We start from the raw sequence: 9,091 nt of genomic DNA, 5'->3' as shown, positions 1-9,091 counted from the left end.
GCTGTGTGAGCCCGTTTCTCCCTTGGTTCCATCCTTACCCCATGTTTCCTTCTTTAGATTCCTTAGAATCCACCGAGGAAGGGAACCTCCACACCCACCCACACGCTGGGGACACCGCTTTATTATTTAGTTTTGGTAAAGGAAGCCGCCTGTTGCTGCCTGTCAGATGGAGCACGCTGGGACCTTTCCTGGAAGGGGTGCCAGGAAGCCAGACAGAGTGAAACCTAGGTTAGCCGGCGCACCACCCCTTCCTGCTGTGGGCCCAGCCCTCTAGGAGGAGGGGGTGGGAGGGGAGACAGCTGGTCTTCACCTGAAATGAGTGTTCAGAGAGGTGTCCCATGGGCCCTGGGGCCTTTCGGAAGAGGTGATGCTCGGAAGCAGGTCAACTCAGTGTTCACTGCAGCTCGATTTACAACAGCCAGGACACGGAAGCAGCCTAAATGTCCATCGACAGAGGAGTGGATAAAGAAGTTGTGGTACATATATACAGTGGAATATTACTCAGCCATCAAAAAGCATGAAACAATGCTATTTGCAGCAACATGGATGACTTGGAGTTTATCATACTAAGTGAAGTCAGTCAGACAAAGACAAATATCATATGTCACTTATATATGGAATCTAAAATACGATACGGGGCTTCCCTGGTGGCGCAGTGGTTGAGAGTCCGCCTGCCGATGCAGGGGACACGGGTTCGTGTCCCGGTCCGGGAGGATCCCACATGCCGCGGAGCGGCTGGGCCCGTGAGCCATGGCTGCTGAGCCTGCGCGTCCGGAGCCTGTGCTCCGCAACGGGAGAGGCCACAGCAGTGAGAGGTCCGCGTACCGCAAAAAAAAAAAATAATAATAAATAAATAAATAAAATAAAATACGATACAAATGAACTTATTTACAAAATAGAAACAGACTCACAGTCTTCGAAAACAAATTTATGGTTACCAAAGGGGGAAGGTGGCGGGGGGGATAATTTAGGAGTTTGAGATTAACATATATACACACTGCTATGTATAAAATAGATAATCAACAACGACCTACTGTATAGCACAGGGAACTCTACTCCACATTCTGTAATAACCTATATGGGAAAAGAATCTGAAAAAGAATGGATATATGTGTATGTATAACTGAATCACTTTGCTGCACACCTGAAACTAACACATTGTGAATCAACTATACCCCAAAATGAAATAAAAATTCAATTAAAAAAAAAAAAGATAGGGGCTTCCCTGATGGCGCAGTGGTTGAGAATCCGCCTGCCGATGCAGGAGACACGGGTTCGTGCCCTGGTCCGGGAAGATCCCACATGCCGCGGAGCAACTAAGCCCGTGAGCCATGGCCGCTAGGCCTGCGCGTCCGGAGCCTGTGCTCCGCAACGGGAGAGGCCACAACAGTGAGAGGCCCGCATACCGCAAAAAAAAAAAAAAAAAAAAAAAGAAAAAAAAAAGATACAACATTGTAAATCAACTGTATGCCAATAAAATTAAAAAAAAAAAAAACAAGTAGGCCAAAGGAAGGTGGTCTCCACCTTGGGTGCCCTTCCTGGATCAGCATAAGACCCTTTGGGGAGCGATGGGGGGAAGGGCTGGAGAAGCAGCTTCAGCCCCCGGGAGAAGGTCTTCGAGCTCTGGCTGTGGGAATCAGGAAGCTACAGGAGAAGAAAGTAACCTGGTCGACCGGGACCTATGTGACTGGATCTGGAGTTTCCTGGAAACAGGCTGTCTGAACCTTCCTTTGGGGCTTCAAGATGATTCCAGGCCCCACGTAATGGGGATTCTCTGATCCCAGCTGTCCAGTCTTCCTGGGTTAAGTTTGGACAGGAGGAGTAGGTCCAGGGACCGAGGTTGTCAGTGATGGATGGACCCCAGCCCCTCACCCAGCATTGGGACAATCAGGTGCTCTGTTACTGCTGAGGGTGTTGGGATAGCGGCAGGGGGCTGAGGGCCCACGGGTTCTGCAGTGGAAGAGGGCTAGGGCAGTCTGGACAGCTGACCCCTCTTGCCTCCATGTCATCCTTCTGCTACCAGCTTTAGGTCCCTTATTGGAGCCTTTAGGGGCCAAAGAGCCAATCTCAGGGGATGGAGACTCTCCCTCCTCCCCCTCCTCCTTCTCCAGTCCCAGAGCTCATTCCATCAACATGTTTCCTGAGCACTTACGGTGAGGTGGGCACTGGTCCAGGTGCTGGTGACATGGCAGTGAACACAATCTCCCTCCTCATGTGTGCTTCACATCCTACCTGGGGGAAAGAACAAATGTACATATATATATATACACACATGGTATAAGATGGTGACACAAGTGCTGTGGGAAAAAAGAGTAATAAGGGGAATGGGGAGTGTGGGGTGGGTTACGATTTTTTTTTTTTTAAAGGGTGATCTGGGAAGGTGAGCAGAATCCCAAAGGAGGTTGGAAAAGTAAGTCACGTAGATATCTAGGGAAAGAAAGTTGAAGCAAAGGGAATGGCTGATGCAAAGACCCTGAGGCAGGACTGGGCTTGGTGTGTTCAAGAAACAGAGGACGCCAGCATGGCTGGGGCCAAGGGAGTGATCAGGAGAGGGGGAGGAGATGAGGTCAGAGAAGGGGGTGGACATCTATGGTAGGGCCTTGCAAATCAATGGAAGGAGTACAGGTTTTACTCTGGTTGAGGTGGGAAGCTACTGGAAGGTTTTGATGAGAGGGGTGACATGATCCAAATAAGTTCTAACAGGATCACTTGGCTGCTGAGGTGGGAAAGAGACTTGGTCGATAGACTCTAAGGTTGTCCCCATAATCTCTGCCTCCTGATGTCCGCTCCCCCCACCCCACCCCACCCCACCCCCGCCCCGTGCAATCCCCTCCCTTGAATGTGGGTGGAAACTGCAACTTGCTTTTAACCAACAAAAGATAACAATGGTGTGGGATGCTGTCTTATCTTGAGCTGCTGTAACAGGACTGGCTGGCTTAAACAACAGAAGTTTATTTCTCACAGTTCTGGAGGCTAGAAGTCCAAAGTCAAGGTGCCGGTGGATTTGGTTCCTGGTGAGAACTCTTCTCCCGGCTTCTCATTGATTGTGTCCCCCACATGTTGGAGAGAGAGAGGGGAAGAGGGGGAGAGCAGTGCTCTGGTCCCTCTTTCTCTTCTTCTAAGGACACCAATTCCATCATGGGGACCCCTCATGACCTCATCCAAACCAAATTACTTCCCAAAGACCCTACCTCCAAATACCATCACATTGGGAGTTAGGGCTGCAACATATGAATTCAGGGGGGACACAAACATTTACTCTGCAACAGTTGACACTTCTGTGATTACAGTACATGAGATTATAATGCCCATCTTGTGCTGGGCATTTTCCTTTGCTGGCTTGGATGAAGTGAGTGACGTGTTGGAGGCCCACGTAGCAAGGAACCGAGGATGGCCTCTGGCTGAGGCCCTCAGTCCAACAAACCATGAGTAACTGTGTCCTGCCAATAACCTCATGGTCTTGGAAGCAGATCCTTCCCCAGCGGAGCCTCAGAGGAGGGCACAGCCCCAGCCAACACCTTGACTGAAGCCTTCTGGGGCTCCAAAGCAGAGAATCCAGTTAAGCCATGCCCACACCCTGACTCACAGAAACCGTGATCAAGTATGTTAGGCTGCTGAGCCTATGGTAATGCTGTTCTGGAGCAGTAGATAATCAATGCAGGGCACAAGAGCAAAAGAAGGAGACCAGGGAGGAGGCAAACGTGTTAACCCAGGCAAGGGGTGGTGATGGCTTCTACTAGGGGCCGGGGGCGGGGGATGTGGAGGTGGGTAAAAGGGTGTGAGTCTGGTGTATGTTGCAGGACTTGCTGATGAATCACTTATGGGGTTGGCTTAGAATTACAGGTGACACCTCACTCTGTGCGAGGCAACGTGCTGGGCATTTCACAGAAATGACTAATCACTCCCTCTACTTAATGCTTTGTAATCCCAAGAACATCCTTCACCCTTGATGGCATCTGAGCTCTCTCTGCCTGGCACGGAACCTGGTCTGTGCTGAATACTCAGGGGACATTCTTAGTGGATGAGAGAGTAAACAACACCTGAAGGCCCCTGTTGCCCACTTAGTACTGGCTCTCCCTGGCCTCTGTTCCCCAGGGTGGGCCTATCGTTCCGCTGAGGTAACAGAGCCCTGTGTACGGTGGTTGCCATGGCAACTCCAATGGGCGTGGGGGGCTGCCCCCCCAGCAACCATCTACTGGTCTCCAGCAGCAGTTGTGCTGCACAGATCCTCACTCCGGGGCTTCAGCACACACCGGGGTGGTTCACGGTTTTCTGACATTATGAGAGAGAGTGGAGAGGTGAGGCAGGGACCTTGAGGGGGGCCAGGGGTCTGCCAGGACATGCGGCTTCATCTTCCTTCCCTCTATTCAGAGTTGCTTGTGAGTGGAATGCTCAGACCGTAACAGGATCTACTTTCCCTCCCTCCTTGCCCGACGTCTCTTGGGATTTTCTCTCCAGGTCAGAAACTGACAGTGAGTCTACACTTCTGTTCAAGCCAGTCCAGGCCACTCTGGACTGAGGGTGCTATTGGGGTAGATGGGCAGCTCCTGTGGACACATCAGGTGGGTGGCTGGGGATGGGGAATGGGGACAGGAGCAGAAAGAGAACTTGAAGGAGATAGAAGTGGGGCTTGGTTTCAGCGCCACCTGGGTGAGGTCCTATTTCTTTTCTGAGCCTCATTTTCTCCAACTGTGACAGAGGGTGAGTTAATACTTTCTTCAAACACCTCACTGAGTCCTTGTGAAGAGAGACCAATCTACTAGATGTGAGAATACTTAATACATGAGCTGTATTTGTCATCTCCTGCTGTGTAACAAATCACCCCAAACTTAGTGACTTAAGGAAACATTCATTATCTCATAGTTTCTGTGAGTCAGGAATACAGATCTAGCTTCAATGGACCATCTGTTTCAGGGTCTCTCACAGCCTGTGATCAAAATATTGGCTAGGGGGCTTCCCTGGTGGCGCAGTGGTTAGGAATCCGCCTGCTGCCAGTGCAGGGGACACGGGTTCGTGCCCCGGTCCGGGAAGATCCTACATGCCGCAGAGCGGCTGGGCCCGTAAGCCACAACTACTGAGCCTGGACGTCTGGAGCCTGTGCTCCGCAACAGGAGAAGCCGTGACAGTGAGAGGCCCCACGCACCGCGATGAAGAGTGGCCCCTGCTTGCTGCAACTGGAGAAAGCCCTCGCACAGAAATGAAGACCCAACACAGCCTAAAATAAACATAAGATAAATTAATTAATTTAAAAAGAAAAATATATTGTCCAGGGCTTCGGTCTCATCTCAAATCTCAACTAGAGAAAGGCCCTTTCCATGGCCAGGATTAATTCCTCAGATTGTTGAACTGAGGGCCTCAGTTCCTCTCGAGTTGGTGGCGAGAGGCCCTCAGTTCCTTGCCATGTGGGCCTCTCCAGAAGGTAGCTCACAGCAAAGAAACTGCTTCCATCAGTGCAAGAAGAGCCAAGAAGAGCCAGAGAGAGTGTGAACAAGACAGAAGTCACAATCTTATAACCTTATCTTGGAAGCGGCATCCCATCATTTTCACCATATTCTACTGGTTAGAAGCAAGTCAGGAGGTTCAGCCCATACTCAAAGAGATGGAATTACACACGTGTGTAAATACTGAGGAATAGGGGCCACTGGGAGCCATGTTACTGCCCACCTCCGTCCACCCTCTAGCCTCCGATGATAAATATCCCTTCCACATGCAAAATACATTCATCCCCTCCCAAGAGCTCCAAAAATCTCATCCGATTACAGCGTCAGCTTCAATTTTAGAATCTGGTCCTATAAATCGGGTCCAGGTGTGGATGAGGCTCCTTGTGTGTCATTCTTCTCTATCAGTAGATCTGTGAAACTAAGCTATCTGCCTGAACACACCCAATGTACAATGGTGTGGCAGATATAGGATAAGAGCTATAGATATTCCTTTCAAAAATGAGGAAAACTCAGACATGAAGTATTCACTGGTTCATAGCAATTCTGAAATCCAGTCAGGCAAATGTTGGACTTTCCTGGATTTGGTTTCAAGGTTTGGAGATAATTGTCCATGGCGCTCTGCTCTGCCATATGTATGGACTCTTGCTTTTACTTGATACAATATCTTTTTGTTTTCTCTCTTTCTTTTTTTTTTTTCAGGGAGCACATGTTTGCAGCTGAGAAGTTTTCTCAGACTGTTTTCTGCCAGTAGAATTTGGGAGTTCACTGATCTCTTTTCCTTTTGTACTCTCTCTGTCCCTTTCACACCATGCTGGCAGTATTTTCACCAATATACTTTACTCAAAAGCTGTGAAACTAGGGCTTCCCTGGTGGTGCAGGGAATCCGCCTGCCGATGCAGGGGACACGGGTTCGTGCCCCGGTCCGGGAAGATCCCACATGCCGCGGAGCGGCTGGGCCCGTGAGCCATGGCCGCTGAGCCTGCGTGTCCGGAGCCTGTGCTCCGCAACGGGAGAGGCCACAACGGTGAGAGACCCGCGTACCGCAAAAAAAAAAAAAAAAAAAAAGCTGTGAAACTTATAGGAATTCTCCTCTCCACTAGACAAAAGTCACATTCTTTTCCACTGGGGCTTCTGTTGACAGACAGCATCCTTAAACTTCTGAGAGGCCTTATTGTTCCATTAAGAGGATTTGTGAGGCGTGTCCTTATCTCTTTAAAGGGCCTTTTGTGGGCTTCCCTGGTGGCGCAGTGGTTGAGAATCCACCTGCCGATGCAGGGGACATGGGTTCGTGCCCCAGTCCGGGAAGATCCCATATGCCGCGGAGTGGCTGGGCCCGTGAGCCATGGCCGCTGAGCCTGCGCGTCCAGAGCCTGTGCTCCGCAACGGGAGAGGCCACAACAGTGAGAGGCCTGCATACCGAAAAAAAAAAAAAAAGGGGGGCCTTTTGGTGGACTGAATAATACTCTGATCTTTCATCTTTCTAAGGATATAACAAACAGTCACAGCCTTGGCTACATTTTACCAACAGTCCTCTGAAGCTATTTCTTAATTTTAGCATCTTTTGACATCAGGAGAGGATGAGAATTTCCCAAATGACTAAGTCCCGCCTCATTTTTATTTAACAGTCCTTCCTTCAGATTTCTCTCTCTCTTCTCACATTTCACTATAAGCATCAAGAAGAAACCAGGAGGCACCTTCAATACTTTGCTTGGAAATCTACACTGGATCACCCAGTTCATTAGTCACTTATTCTGCTTTCCACATAACTGCTGATGACAGGGTCATTATGTTTCTGTCACTACATAACAGGGACCAGTCCTCCTCCAGGATCTAAGAACATCTTCCTCACTTCCTTTTGTGCCTTCACTGGCAGCATTCTCTAACACCAGACTTCTACTAATAGTCTGTTTAAGGCAATTTAGGCTCTTTCTATTATGTTGCTCAAAATCCTTCCAGGCTCCACTGACTGCTTGGTTCTAAAGCCACTCCCACATTTTTAGGTGTTTGTTACAGCAGCATCCCACTCTTGGCACCAAAATACATATTATCTATTGCTGCATTTAAAAAATCACCACAAAACTTAGTGGCTTAAAATAAATACAAATTTATTATCTCACACTTTCTATGGATCAGGATCCCGGGTGTGGCTTGACTACATCCTCCGGCTCAGGGTCTACCATAGGCTATAATTAATGTGTCAGGTGGGCTGTATTCTCATATCAAGGTTCAACTGGGGAGGAACCATTCAGGTGGTAGGATTCATTCAGTTCTTTTTTTAAAAATTTATTTATTTATTTATTTATTTATTGGCTGCACTGGGTCTTCGTTACTGTGTGCAGGCTTTCTCTAGTTGCAGCGAGCAGGCGTTACTCTTCGTTACAGTGAGCGGGCTTCTCATTGCGGTGGCTTCTCTTGTTGCGGAGCACGGGCTCTAGGTGCGGGGGCTTCAGTAGTTGCGGCTCACGGGCTGTAGAGCACAGGCTCAGTCATTGCGGTGCACGGGCTTAGTTGCTCCGCAGCATGTGGGATCTTCCCGGACCAGGGCTCGAAACTGTGTCCCCTGCATTGGCAGGCAGATTCTTAACCACTGCGCCACCAGGGAAGTCCCTCATTCAGTTCTTTGAGGACTATTGGAATAAGGGTCTCTGTTCCTTACTAGCTTTGGCCAAAGGCCACCCTCAGTTCTTTCCACATGAGTCTCTTTGTAGGGTAGCTCAAAACATGGTACTGCTTCCATCAGAGTGAACAAGGCAAGGAGAGCCAGAGAAAGAGTGTGAACAAGACAGAAGTCACTAACCTAATCCTGGATGTGACATCCTCTCACTTTTGTCATATTCTTTTGATCAGAAGCAAGTCACTAGGTCCAGCCCACACTCGAGTGTTAGGCGGGGAACATAGTGTATGAATACCAGGAGGGTAAGGATCATGAAAGGTCATATCAGAAGCTGTACAATCACCAAACAAGTCAGAATTAATAGGGTGTTTTGCCTGGTGATTTTTCAAAATTCATCTGATTCTTAACCTGCTCTGAGTTTACCAGCAGACCAACTTGCTGAGTGACCTCAGACAAGTCACTCCTTCTCCCTGGGACCTCAGTTTCTTTACCTGTAAAATGAAGGGACTGGGGCTTCCCTGGTGGCGCAGTGGTTAAGAATCCGCCTGCCAATGCAGGGGACATGGGTTCGAGCCCTGGTCCAGGAAGATCACACATGCTGTGGAGCAACTAAGCCTGTGCGCCACAACTACTGAGACCCCGCACCACAACTACTGAAGCCTGTGTGCCTAGAGCCCTTGCTCTGCAACAAGAGAAGCCACTGCAATGAGAATCCCACGCACTGCAACGAAGAGTAGCCCCTGCTTGCCGCAACTAGGGAAAGCCCTTGCACAGCAACAAAGACCTAACGCAGCCAAAAATAAAATAGATAAATAAATTTATAAAAATAATTAAATAAATAAATAAAATGAAGGGACTGGATTAGCTAATCTCAAAGATCCCTTCCAGCTCTGACTTGCTGCTTCTATGCTTTCCTTATCCAATTATACAATAAATTGTTTTATCCTAGTTGTATTACAAAATTCACAGAAGCCTTTAAAAACCACATGCAATAAAATAAGAGAATAAGAATAAGAAAAAGATCACCTAGGAAAAA

Source organism: Kogia breviceps, chromosome 12 (assembly GCF_026419965.1).
Source record: "Kogia breviceps isolate mKogBre1 chromosome 12, mKogBre1 haplotype 1, whole genome shotgun sequence".
Taxonomy (NCBI): domain Eukaryota; kingdom Metazoa; phylum Chordata; class Mammalia; order Artiodactyla; family Physeteridae; genus Kogia; species Kogia breviceps.
This window is presented reverse-complemented; position numbering follows the sequence as displayed.